The 14207-nt window shown below is 33.9% G+C and overlaps 1 long non-coding RNA gene and 1 other non-coding gene across 15 annotated transcripts in view; one reads left to right on the forward strand and one right to left on the reverse strand.

Annotated features, from left to right (window-relative positions):
* LOC102157168 overlaps positions 1 to 14207 on the forward strand; it is a 160338-nt gene that overhangs the window by 128127 nt on the left and 18004 nt on the right. For 13 of the 14 annotated variants that reach the window (XR_005363333.1, XR_005363327.1, XR_005363326.1 and 10 more), the window contains 2 exons: positions 1942 to 2158; positions 5327 to 5559. This is a non-coding gene — a long non-coding RNA (uncharacterized LOC102157168). The remainder of the gene's footprint in view (positions 1 to 1941; positions 2159 to 5326; positions 5560 to 14207) is intronic. The other variant, XR_005363324.1, reaches the window with a different exon arrangement.
* The window catches only part of LOC106559164, a 50915-nt gene continuing 38273 nt past the window's right edge, over positions 1566 to 14207 (reverse strand). Inside the window, exon 5 of the transcript XR_005363322.1 lies at positions 1566 to 3152. This is a non-coding gene — a transcript (serine/arginine repetitive matrix protein 1-like). The remainder of the gene's footprint in view (positions 3153 to 14207) is intronic.

A 14207-nucleotide genomic window follows, 5' to 3' on the forward strand; every position in this document is an offset into this window, starting at 1 on the left:
CAACATATTTCTGCAAGAACATTTCTAAATTATACCATAGGAGAAAATCTAGATCACTGTGGGTTTGGTGATGAGTTTTTACATGCATAACACCAAAAGCACTATCCATGAAAGAAAATACTTGCTAAGCTGGACTTAAAAATGTCTGCCCTAGCAAAGGCAATGTTAAGAAAATTAAAAATATCAGACCACAGACTGGAAGAAAATATTTGCAAAACATATATCCAATAAAAAACTTGTATCCAAAATATACAAAGAATTCTTAAAACTCAACATTTTAAAAATGGGCAAAGTATCTGAACACACTCTTCATCAGAGAAGATACACAGATGGCAAATAAACTTAGGAAAAGATGCTCAACATTAAATATCATTAGGGAACTGCAAATTAAAACAATAATTAGATAAAACTACATACCTATTAGGAAGGATGAATATATAAAAATATGTATATATTTATTTTTGTCCCAATGTGGCACTGTTATGGTTGATTCCTACTTGATTGGACCCTGACAGCATCAGTTGCTGATGAGGATATGGAGCAACAGAAACTCATTTATTGATGGTGGGAATGCAAAAAACACAGTCACTTTAGATGGCAGTCTGGCAGTTTCTTACAAAGATAAAATAGTATTACCATGAAATCCATCATTTACACTCCTTTGTATTTGTCCAAGTGAGTTAAAAATGTCCACAGAGAAACCTGTGCGTGAATGTTTATAACAGTTTTTTTATAATTGCCAAATAGGTGACTGGAAACTAGTATTTCCACACATATATTACTTTTTTAAAGATTTATTTATTTATTTGAGAGACAGAGACAGCATGAGCAAGAGGGGGAGAAGGAGAGAGAATCTCAGGCAGACTCCACACTGAGTGCAGAGCCTGATGCAGGACTTGATCTCACAACTATGAGATCATGACCTGAACCAAAACCAAGAGTCGGGTGCTTAACCAACTGGACCACCCAGGTGCCCCCGCATACGGAATATTATCCAGCGGTAAAATTAAACGAGCTATCAAGCCATGAAAAGACATAGTGGAGACTTAGTACATATTATTAAGTGAAAGAAGCCAGTCTAAAAAAATCTGATACATATTGTATGATTCCAATCATATAATATTCTGGAAAAGGCAAAAACTATAGAGATGGTAAAAATCAGTGGTTGGATGAGGTTTGGGGGAAGGGAGGGAGGGAAGAGTAGATAGAGCACAGATTTTTAGAGTAATGAAATTAATCTGTATGATAGTGTAATGGTGGATACAGTATATTATCTATATCTGTGGTCAAAATGCACAGAACTACACAATACAACGAGTGAACTTGAAAGTAAACTAAGGTCTAGTTAACAATAATGTATCAGTATTGGTTCATTAATTGCAACAAATGTATCATGCTAATGCAAGACGTTAATAACAGAGAAGACTGCTTTGGAGAGGGAAAAGAAGGTATGTGGGAATTCTCTGTATTTTCTGTTCCACTTTTCCTTTAAACCCAAAACCACATTTTTAAAAAAAGTTTATTAATTAAAAAAAAAACACTGAATTGGCATTTTTGCTACAAGTGTGGTATTTTAAAGGAAAAAAAAAAAACAGGATTCCAGAGAAAATAGAAAATTCTTTGTTTTATGAGTGCAACCTGGTCCCAATATTTTTGCCAGGGTCAGAAGAAGCCTTGTACTTTTTGTTGCCCATAAAAACCACTGTGCTCAACCAGCAACATTGCTGACACTTTTTTCTGACTTTTCTTGTTGCGCTACGATGAAATAAAAGGTTTCTTTTCTGGTAACTTCAATCTAGTCTTTTTCCAAAAAGCAACCAATTAGCATAAAAGGATTATGGGGGCTCATTTTTTTCTGGTTGGTTGGTTGCTTGGTTGGCTAGCTAATGGGTTGATTTTCAGAGTGGACTTTAATTTAAAACAGTTTTGTCCTTAATCTAGGAGGCCTTTCCAGGCACCAGAAGCATGCAGACATCCTTGCTTGAATACCACCTTTAGATGCTCCACTCAAGTCTCCTTCAAGCCATCATAGCCTCTAACTTAGAGTAACACAGAAGCTTCCTAACTACTTCTGCCCTTTCCATACTGACAGTTCATTAGCAGAGGAACCAAAGATGTTCAAGCATAAGTCAAGTAAAACTAGCTTGAAACATAGTAGGTAGGTATTCAATAAATATTTATTGAATGAATGAAATGGACAATAGTGCCCTCTAAAAACAGACTTCTTCCTGATGTTTCTGGAAGAAACTCTATAAAGTCTGAGCTACTTTATAGAGTGATCAACATGGTTTTCATAGACATGAAACAATTATCTGATTTACCTCTCTAGTAGAAATGGCTCTGCATACTGTATAGCCACAGAATGTAGAAAATGTTCATTATGGCCTCTGGTACTCTTTAATAATTTTTGAAGATTCATAGGCTATGTATCACAATCATATAAATATTTTTTCCCAAGAGCAAGTGTTAAATATAACCCTCCATTCATATTTTTATTTGTGGTTAAAGGTGGACACTGAAACCACTTTTTCAATACTAATTTTATGGGGCAATATCTCCTGAAGTCAAAGAAGCTGATCTTTCTATTACCTTTCTAAAATCAAAGAATAGTTATTGTGCATTTGTCATTTTATTTGATGCATAAGAAAGAGCAACCTCAACCGTCCTAGTTGATAGAAACTACCCTCAGTCAGTTGAGTTCATACTGACATCTGGAGGCCGAGTTTGGTACTACATTTCACTTCAGCATTATAAGTGCTTCTAAACCCTTTAAAATAAGTAAAGCATCTGAAACATTAAAGATATCAAAAAGTAGTAAGAAAAAATATATTTAGTTTTTATGTCTTTTAAAAAATCTCTGATGCTTAGAAAATTTGGGTATAACTCTGGAAAAAGAATAACAGTAACCATGATGAACTTTTCTTGAGTACCAGCTGCATGGTCAGGCAGTACAGAAATGTTTTTGCTTGTAGCAACTCATTTCATCTTCAGATCATTCTATGAAATAAGGACTATTATTATCCTTATTTTACAGTTGAGATGCAGGCTCAGAGTGCTTGGTTATTCCTTAGGGTCACTTAACCAGTCATGGCAGAGCAGTTGAACCGAAATCTGTGTGACTTCAGTATCCAGCTGGCATTGTTGCAGAGGTTCTGCAGAAAGGAATGTGTTGTGAGATCGAAAGAAATTTTTGGCGAAGAATAAAGCATTCTGGGTCACTCCTACAAGGAGCCAAGTTATATAACTTCCTAAGTAACAAGCACTCAAAATATGCCATCAAAAAACATGTTTCTTAGGGAGAAAACTGATAAAAAGACATAGGAGACAACAGTATCAGTATCAGAAACAGTATTATTTGCCAACTCAGTCTGAGATCTATTTGTGAACTCTTTTCTTCGGTCAAATGAGTCGGACCTAGCCCTACTCTAATGGGGACCTGAAACACCATTTATTTGAGGCCCATATTTGTGAAGAGCTTCAAATGTGGATCTCCAAATGAGAGCTACTGAACACATTGCAAGATGATGACTTTCATCATACAATTTCATCCTTGTGGCTGATTAAATAATAGTCCAGCACCATCATGTGTTATGAATATGTAACTTTTGCAAATGTAATTATCTTCTAAAATAGCATAATTATGTTGTACTGTATTTTTCCACTAAAAGTATGAAGTGTAGACATGCTACACTTCAAGTATTATCATTTTAAAAAATGTTAATAAACTAAGAGCCTCCAAAGATGGAAGGGGGCCACCCCCTGTTGCGCTTTTAAATACCCTAGCTGTGCCTCCCTAAATTCCGCAACTGCCCTTGGAACAGTTAGCCAAGAAAGTGTTAATTTTGGTTTTAAGGTTCCTCTTCCCAAACTCAACCTTCCTTTCCAGTAGTTTCTCTAAAGTATTGGCAGGACTTTGCTGATAAGTCAAAAGCTAAAGTCATGGTTGAAGAAATGTCTAAGAAATCAGAAGTAGATACTGTGCTTTTGAAAGACGGCTGATGAACTAATGAACTTTATGCAGAGTATTTTGGCCAGTATGGTTCTCGTACTTAGCTAAAGGGACTTAGCTAATTTCAATGTCTCCCAATGAGTTAATACTGCTAATCATGAGGGGTGTTTTTTGGGAAAAGCTTTTTGTTGTATTAAGGTGGTAACAATGAACATTTCAAAAGAAAGAAAGTTAATGAATTTTTCTATCAAAATTCATGGTAGGACTGGCAAATGTCAGTAGTCACAATGTTTTCTCTCCTCCTGTTCCTAGCCATATGCCCAGAGATCATAAATGAGGGGGATTACTTCTTACACTCCATCCCTCCATGTTTCCCTCTGTTACAAATTCATCAACTCAATATGTTGAGGATAGCAGTCTGGCAAGAGCCAGTGTCTGTCTACCAGCTTGGGAGAGAAAGGAAGATCTGTTAGGATTAAGACTATCTGTTTCTCATTATTGCACTATATATGGTTTCTGTGAATCAATTAAAAACACTCATTTCAGAACCCTTTATGCCTTCTATTCTGGGAAAATGCAATCTGCAATTATTACTTACATGAGAATCAAATGTAATAATTTGGATAGTTCGAATAGAAGATATTCAAACTGGAACTTCAGTCACCCTTGGCTCCTTGCATTCCTTCATACCTGCCCATACAACTTCTGAGATACAGATATACATCCTAGTCTTTTTTATTTTTCATCAAAGAGTACTGAAATCATTCTAAGATTGGTATCCACATTGTCACAGGGTTGTAATTGTCTTCCTGCCTCCAGTACACAACCCTTTAATTGTTCCTTCCTGGCTAGTCAGAGTGACCTGGTTAAGGATGGTGTTGCTTATGTTAAACAGACTGGAGTTTGAACCACAGACCTGTCATGTAATAATTGGGTAACCTTGGCAAGCTACTTATCCTCAATTTCCACATCAGTAAAATGAGGATGATGATTATATTTAGTTCATAAAGTATATGAGTACACTCCCATATATGACTAATAGAGGCTTCTGTAGAAGTTCATTGAAATGTTAAGGATTTATAGACATAAATTGAGCTTTTAAAAGGTAATTTTCTTATGGAAATTGTGATGATTAATTGCACATATCAACTTCACTGGAACACAATGTACCCAGTTATCTAGTTAAATGTATGTCTTTGAAGATGTTTCCACATGAGATTAACATTTGAATCCATAGACTGAGTAAAGCAGATTGCTCTCCTCAATGTCGATGAATCTCATCCTATCTATTAAAGTTCTGAGAAGAACATAAGGCAGAGTAAGGAAGCATTTGGTCTCTGTGACTGGTTTTTCTTTGTTTTGTTTTGTTTTTTTAAGTAGGCTGCACACCTAGAATGGAGCCCAACTCAGGGCTTGAACTCATGACCCTGAAATCAACACCTGAACTAAGATCAAGAGTTGGATGCTTGAGCCACCAGGGCACCTTTGACTATTTTTGAACCGTCAACTCTCCAGATTCTCAGACTTTTGGACTCAGACTGCAACTATACCACTGGTTCTCCTGGATCTCCAGACAGTAGACCATGGGACTTCTCATCCTCTGTAATCAAGTAAGCCAATTCCTTATAATAAATCTCTTTATATATGCAGGTTCTATATATATTTCCTCCCCCTCTATATATATATAATATATTCTGTTTTTTTCTAGGTAATACGGGACATACAAAATCCAAGCTAGAAAAAAAAAATCCAAGTTACATACTATACTAATTTGTATAAAATAGTTTGAAATGTTATTCAGTTAGTGAGCTATTCCAAATGAATTAGTGTTTCTAAGCATTATAATTTATTAGATCTTATCCAAAGAAAGAACATGTGTAACATTAGTTTTTGGCTGTTTACTGAAAGAGGCAAAAAAGTTATGAAACCAATTGAAAGGGTCTGCTTTTGTATACTAATTAAGGAATCTGCCAGAGTATGAGGATCATATTCACTAAAAAGTTCCAAACATTTCTGTTTGCAGATTTACTCAATTTGGTAGTAACAATTTTTCAAAGTCACCACTTTGGAATTTATAATTTTGATGTCTTAAATCATTTAAAAAGAACCCAGAAGTAGTCTTTGGTGTTAAACTACATAAAGAATAAAGTAAAATATTTAGAATATGTAGAAGGCCAAATCCCTTAAAATTGAAAACCATGTACTGAGATCAACTTACTGAGATTTCCAGTACTGTTCAACAACTCTGATGTACTAGATGTCTTAGAAATCTGCTTCTATGTATATATCTATTTTTTTATTTTTAAGCTTTATTCTCAAAAGATATTGTTCCATTTGCAAGAAGCATTGTTCATTTAAATATCTGGCTTTAGATATTCTCCCAGGAATGTTTTCATATTCATTGTAAACAACAGGATTAAACATTGCATTTCTGTGTGTGATTCTGGAGAGTTCCTATCAGGATACCTTATTCTATCAGCATTACTTCTGTTGATGGTATATATTGAGCTCTTGATGTTATATCTTGAGGCAATGATATCGTTGGTTTGCATTTTCATTCCCTTGTAGTCTTTGCTTGGCTGTGAATATTACTTAAGTAAGCCTCTTGAAAATATTTCTGTATACTATTTTTTTCATTATGCTATTTAAAACTTTCTAAATACTGTGCCGTTTTAGTATGTTCCTACTAGATTTCATACTTGCTTATTGTTGAGATTTTTTTTTGCAAGTATCTCAAGCTCTTTTTTAATGGACTTTACTGTTGTGTCAGTCTCAGTGAATTAATATCTTTTCACATTTAAATTGCTGGTGAAATTCATAGCTATGGGTCTGAATGATGACATAAGGCTAGATTTATTTTACATACAGATGAAATAGGTCATCTGATTTATAACTTCTCCAGTAAATAAATAAAAATGAATGTGTTAAGAATACACATAGGCATTCATAATGGAATTTAAAGTTCTATATAACTGTGATTAATCAGAAAGAATTCAAGAACTTTATAGAAAGTAAGAGATTTTCTATAATTATTTACTGAGATTGATACTCTGCTGCTAGTAACACATACGAACTATTTACCAGGCAGCGCTCGTGGCTCAGCGGTTTAGCGCCGCCTTCAGCCCAGGGCCTGATCCTGGAGACCCAGGACCAAGTCCTGCATCAGGCTCCCTGAGTGGAGCCTGATTCTCCTTCTGCTTGTGTCTCTGCCTCTCTCTCTGTGTCTCTCATGAATAAATAAATAAAATCTTTAAAAAAAGAAATACCAATGTTTAAAAAAAAAAGAACTATTTACCATGAACTATAATTTACACAGGTGTATATTCAAGATGTCTTGCACAAAAATATCATGCAATAAAAATACAAATTTATCTATTTGATAAGGAATTGAATGTTCATTGTATGGCTATGCCACATAGAATTTATTCATTCACTAGCTAATGAATAAGTTTGGGTTGTTTCCATTTTTTGGCTATTATGAGCAATACTGCTATGAACATTCATATACATTTTTGTGTGTGTGAACAAATGTTTTTATTTCTTTTGGGTATATACTTAGGAGTAGAACTTCTGGGTTATATGGTAACTCTTTAGCATTTTGAGAAATTGCCAAACTGTTTTCAGAGTAGCTATTACCACTTTACTGTCCCACCAGTGAGATTTCTCCACATCTTTGCCAACACCTATCATCTTGTTATTATTATTACTATAACCATTCTAGTGTGTGTGTGGTTTTGATTTGCATTTCCCTAATGATTAATTATGTTGAGCATCTTTTTTATGCTTATTAGTCATTTATGTATCTTCTTTGGAGAAGTGTCTATTCGGCTCCTTTGCTCATTTTTAAATTAGGTTGTCTTTTTATTGTTATAGAATGTTCTACATATTTTGGATACTAGATCTTTATCAGATATATTATTTACTAATACTTTCTCCTATTGTGTGGATTGTCTTTTCACTTTCTTGATAGTATATTTTGACTCAGAAAGATTTTAGTTCTTGATGAAGTTCAATTTATCTATTTTCTTTGGTTGCTTGTGCTTTAGACAGGACACCTAAAGCACAAGCGATTAAAGAAAAATAGAAGAAACTATTGTCTGATCCATGGTCACAAAGACTCACTCAAATCTTTTCTTCTAAGAGTTTTAAAATTTTAGCTCTTATACTTAGAATGTTGATCCAGTTTGAGTTAAAACCTTGCTTAATAGGGGTCCAAATTCACTCTTTTGCATATAGATATCTGTTTGACCCAACACCATTGTTGAAAAGATTATATTTTTTTCCATTGAATGGTCTTAGCACTCTTGTCAAACATCAGCTGACCACAAAAAGTGAGACTTCATGTAAACCATGGATTTTAGTTAATAATACATATCACTATTGGTTCATCAGTTGTAATAATTGTACCACACTAATGCAGAATGTTAATAACAGAGAAAACTATGAAATGAGATAAGAGGGTACCTGGAAACTCTCTGTACTCTGCCAAGTTCATCTGGAAACCTAAAACTTCTCTTAAAAAATTAAATTTATTATTTAAAAATCAATTGACCGTAGATGTCTGGATTTATTTCTCTACTCCTATTAATCTCTCCTTATGTGAGTACCACATTTTTTTTATTGCTGTAATGTTGTCATTTTTTAATTCAGAAAGTATGAGTCCTCAAACTGTCCTTTTGAAAAATTGTTTTTGCTATTCTGAATGCCTTGAATTTCTGTGAGTTTTAGGATTAGCTTGTTAATTTCTACAGATAGAAAAAAAGCAGTTGGAATTTTCAGAGGAAAATTCATGCATTGAATCTGTAGATCAATTTTAGCATATTCATCTTACAATATTATCTTCCAATATCTAAACATAAGTCTTTCCACTATTTAGGTTTTCTTTAAATTTTTCAAGAATATTTTGTAGTTTTCAGTGTATAAGTCTTGAACTTTCTTCAATAAATTTATTTCTAAATATTTTATTCTTGAGGCCATTGTGAATGGAATTTTCTTAATTTCATTTTGACATTTTTATTGCTAGTGCATAGAAATGGAACCAATTTTTATTTTAAAAAAAGATTTTATTTATTTATTCATGAGAGACACAGAGAGACAGAGACATAGACAGAGGGAGAAGCAAGCTCCCTGTGGGGAGCCTGATACAGGACTCATTCCCAGGACTCTGGGATCATAAACTGAGCCAAAGGCAAATGCTCAACCACTGAGCCACCTAGAACTGATTTTTATATATTGATCTTGTCTTCTGCAACTTTGCTGGCTTTCATTCATTCTGCTTTTGATCACTGAGTCAATCTCCTTACTCCTATAGATCTGCTCATATTTTCTATGTATTCATGATTCAGGCTTGGTACATTTTATGTTTCTAGGAAATTGTTTCTTCTAAGTTATCCAATTTGTTGTCATATATTTGTTCATAGTGGTGTCTTATAGTTTTTATTTCTGTGGCATCAGTTGTAATGCCTTTGCTTTCATTTCTGACTGTAATTGTTTGATTCCTCTCTTTTATCTAAGCTACTTTAGCTAAAGTTTTGTCAATTTCATTTTTTTAAAAAAATCAACTCTTGATTTCTAATTTTGTATTCTCTATTTCACTGATTTATGCTCTAATTTTTTTCCTTCTATTAACTTCAGGCTTAGTTCTATTTTTTCTAGTTCCTTGAAGTGTAGAGTTGGCTTGTTTATTTGAGATCATTTTTTTTAATGTAGGCATTTATTGCTATAAACTTCCCTCTTAGTACTACTTCGCAGCTTCTCACAAGTTTTGGTTTGTTGTGTTTTAGTTTGCATTTGTCTCAAGATATTTTCTAAGTTCTTTTTTATTTCCTCTTAGACCCATTGGTTGTTCAGGAGTGTGTTTCTTAATTACCACATATTTGCGAATTTTCCAGCTTTCTCTCTGCTTTTGATTTTAAATTTCATTCCCTTGTGGAAAATATACTTAGCATGTTTTCAATCTTCTTAAATTTGTTAAGATTGGTTTTGTGGCCCAACATGTGATCTATCCTGGAGAATGTTCCATATCCACTTGAGAAGAATATAATCTGCTGCAATTGCTGTCTGTATATGTCTATTAGGTTCATTTGGTCTTTAGTGTTTTTTAAGTCCACTGCTTCCTTATTGATTTTCAATCTGGATGTTGTCTCCAGTATTAAAAGTGGTGTATCAAAGTCTTCTCCTATTATTATATTGCTTTGTATTTCTCACTTTATCTGTCAGTGTTTGTCTTGTATATAGGTGTTATGATGTTTAGAACACATATATTTATAATGTTCTATTATCCTAGGTGAATTGAACCCTTTTATCATTATATAATGACCTTCTTGTCACTTGTAACAGTTTTTACATCTACTTTGTCTAAGTATAACTGCCCCTGTTCTCTTTTAGTTATCATTTACATGGCTGATAACTTGAATTACACACCAAAACTTTACTTTTACTTCTCCCCCCAACACACTTTGTTATTGATGTCACAATTTAATTTTTTTTTATTTTTTTTTATGATAGTCACAAAGAGAGAGAGAGAGGCAGAGACACAGGCAGAGGGAGAAGCAGGCTCCATGCACCAGGAGCCCGACGTGGGACTCGGTCCCGGGTCTCCAGGATCGCGCCCTGGGCCAAAGGCAGGTGCTAAACCGCTGCGCCACCCAGGGATCCCACAATTTAATTTTTTTATATTGTATATCCATTAACACATTTTTATAATTATAGTTATTAATGCTTTTGTCTTTTAACTTTATATTGGAATTAAAACTGATTTACCCATCATCATTACAATTTACATTATCTTGTATTTGTCTTATATTTACCTTTACTAGAAAGTTTTGAACTTTTGCATGCTTTCATATTGCTGTTTAGCATTCTTTCATTTCAACTTGAAGAACTCTCTTCAGCATTTCTTATAAGGTAGATTTAATGGTGATAAACTCCCTTAGCTTTTGTCTGAGAAATTTTTTATTTCTCATTTTTAAGGGACAGTTTTGCCAGTTATAGCACTCTTGGTTGGCAGTTATTTTTCTTTTAGCACTTTGTATATACCACCCCATTCTCTTCTGGCCTGCAAAGTTTCTGCTGAGAAAACTACTGATGGCCTCATGGGGGTTCCCTTATATGTGATAAATTGCTATTCTCTTGATCTTTCCAAGCTTCTCTCTTTGAGGGTAGATTTTAGGTCTTCTCACCACCCACACAAAAATTATGCACCTAATCAGTATGACTTTTTCTAAATTCAAAGGGACAAGATAAATTAGAATGTACTTTTCTTCGGATAGAGCCCTGCCCTTCAATCTCTCTTGCCCATCTTTCCAAACAGCATTCATCAACTTCTTTCACTCATTTCTAAGGTATATGTCAGTATAATGTCTTTATTAAATAACTGCCTCACAAAATTTTAAAAATATTCTATTTGATTTTTGAAAATTTGATTATAATGTCTCTAGGTTTGGATTTTTTTGAATTTGTCATATTTAGATTTTGCAGGGCTTCCTGGATATGGATGGCCATTTCCTTCCCAACATGTGGGAAGTTTTCAGCCATTACTTCTTTGAATAAGATTTCTGACCCTTTTCTCTCTCTTCCTTCTGGAACTCTTATAATGCATATATTGATCTATTTTATGAGGTTCCATGTGTTCCTTAAGATTTCTTCAGTATTTTTCATTCTTTTTTCTCTTTATTGTTCTGATTGGATAATTTCCAATGACTGGTCTTCAAATTTTCTGACCCTTTCTTCTTCCTGATTTAGTGTGTTATTGAACTTCTCTAGCAAATTCTTCATTTTAGTTATTATATTCTTTAGCTCCATGATTCCTGTTTGGTATTTTTTAAGTAATATTGCTTATCTCTGTTAGAGTTGCCACTTTATTCATGTATTGCTCTTCTGATCTGGTAATCCATCTTTATAAAAATTATTTTTAATTTTCTATTGAGTAAATCTTATATCTCCATTTCATTAGAGTCAATTTCTACAGATTTATCTGGTAATTTTGTTTGGTACATATTTCCTTATTTCTTTATTTTCCTTGACTCTTCATGTTGGTTTCTGTGCATTAGACACAATAGCCATCTCTCTCAGTCTTCACAGACTCTATGAGGGTATCCTAAGTATTCATAACACCATGCCAAAGCTGCTGCTGCTTCCTACCCAGGTTAAAAGGCCTAAAAACAGGGTAGATATTGTCAAGCTAGATCCCTCACTCAAATATTTATACCAAAATATGGAGTCCTTGGTTTATTCTCTAGCACAATAATGGTCAGTGATTAATTCATATTTTAAGACTTTTACACCTGAGTGGACATTTTGAGTCTACCTAAATGATTTCTCCCCACTTCACAATTCCATTTGGAACCTTAACTAGTTCCTGCTCCCCATTATTGACATGTTTGTCCAGTGTCCAACACCAAGAAACTGTCCTTGTAATGAACAGACTCTGAGCATTATAAACTTTCAGAGTTTCTCTTATCTCCTAAACTTCTCAGCTCAATCTTATGCCATCATCACTCTTTCTTCCCATAATGCAGCTCCCTTCTCTAATCATCAAATGTTATATTCTCAATCTCAACTCTTGCCCTACTGGTCTCTTTTCAATTCTCCATTTTCTAGGCACTATCAAATCTTGTGCCTTTACCCCCAACCTCCTAACATGTTAGACCTACTGGAGTCATCTTCAGCCATCCAGACATAGGTCATTTTCACTTTCTTATTGATGTCAACACTGATTCTCTTCAGCCATAGCCTAAGCTTATCCCTCTGTGATCCCAAAAGACTTTGATCCTAACCGTGGTACTCATTTATCTATATAAATGACAGATAGACACCAAAAGACATAAATCAGTGCCCTGTACCTAGCAGTTCTTCAGATATAAATGGTAAATTTATTTGTTTTTTCTCATGTATTTAGAAGATGACCTAGGAACATTACTGTGTTTGAGTGAACTATGTTCAGCACTTAACCTGCTAAGTGGCTTGGGCAAATTATCATAGATTTATTGCTTCATCTGTAAAATGGTATTATTTACCTACTTCAGAGATTATTGTGAAAATGAGATAAAATGATGAATGCAAAGTATTTAACATATTAGTGCTCAAAACATTTTCATTATTCAAAACATTTACCAGAGTGACTGGCACACAATAGGCACTCATATTTTATTTATATCTAAAATTAGTCAATGTTTAATTACCATTTAAGACAGTGACTATATTTTCATATTCCTCACAATGATTAGAGCAGCCACTCATACCAGTTAGGTCTTCAATTAATTTTATTTAAGTATATTAATCAGAAAATATCTTTGTCACCTTGGGGTATGGAAGAATTTCTAAAACAAGTTGAAAAAATGGTGATAATAAGAGAAAAAGATGAACTATATTAAGAGCTTCTGTTTATCAAAAGTTACCCTAACGAGTAAAAATAAGCCACAAACTGGATGTGATATCCTCAATAAATATAACTGAAAATGGATTAACATTCAGAATTTACTAAAAAAGAAAATACTCCTACAAATTACTAAGTATAATATAGATAACCCAGTATTAAAAAATGGAATTTTTTTAAAACTCTTCAAAATTCATGAAGAGGCAATTCACAAAGAAAAAGCCAAGAATAGGGATCCCTGGGTGGCGCAGCGGTTTGGCGCCTGCCTTTGGCCCAGGGCACGATCCTGGAGACCCAGGATCGAATCCCACATCGGGCTCCCGGGGCATGGAGCCTGCTTCTCCCTCTGCCTGTGTCTCTGCCTCTCTCTCTCTCTCTGTGACTATCATAAATAAATAAAAATTAAAAAAAAAAAAAAAGAAAAAGCCAAGAATGGCCAGAAACATAACCTACTTAACTCAATGGTAATCAGGAATAAGTGAAGTAAAACTACAATGAGATAGTATTTTATACCCATTATATGGATATAAAATTTTTTAAATCTGACAATATTAAAGTGAAAATATGGAAAAATGGAAACTCAAATGTACTTCTAGAAATTGAGTAACTACTTTAAAAAATAACTTGGTACTATACAATAGCAAAATGAATGGATATAGCTGTTCCCTCTGGGGAGCCAGGAGGATAGGCTTGGGGAGGTACAAACAGATAGCTTCAATTATATTGTCATTGGTTCTACACCACAAGTCATGTAGTGAGATCATGGATGTTTATTACTTTTTTAAACTTATGTGATTGTATAAATTGTTTTGAATATATCAAATACTACATAATGAGAGATTTTGAAAATGAAAGATTTGGGGAGGATAGTTGAGATTTTGT

The sequence above is a fragment of the Canis lupus genome, chromosome 8 (assembly GCF_011100685.1).
Source record: "Canis lupus familiaris isolate Mischka breed German Shepherd chromosome 8, alternate assembly UU_Cfam_GSD_1.0, whole genome shotgun sequence".
Taxonomy (NCBI): domain Eukaryota; kingdom Metazoa; phylum Chordata; class Mammalia; order Carnivora; family Canidae; genus Canis; species Canis lupus.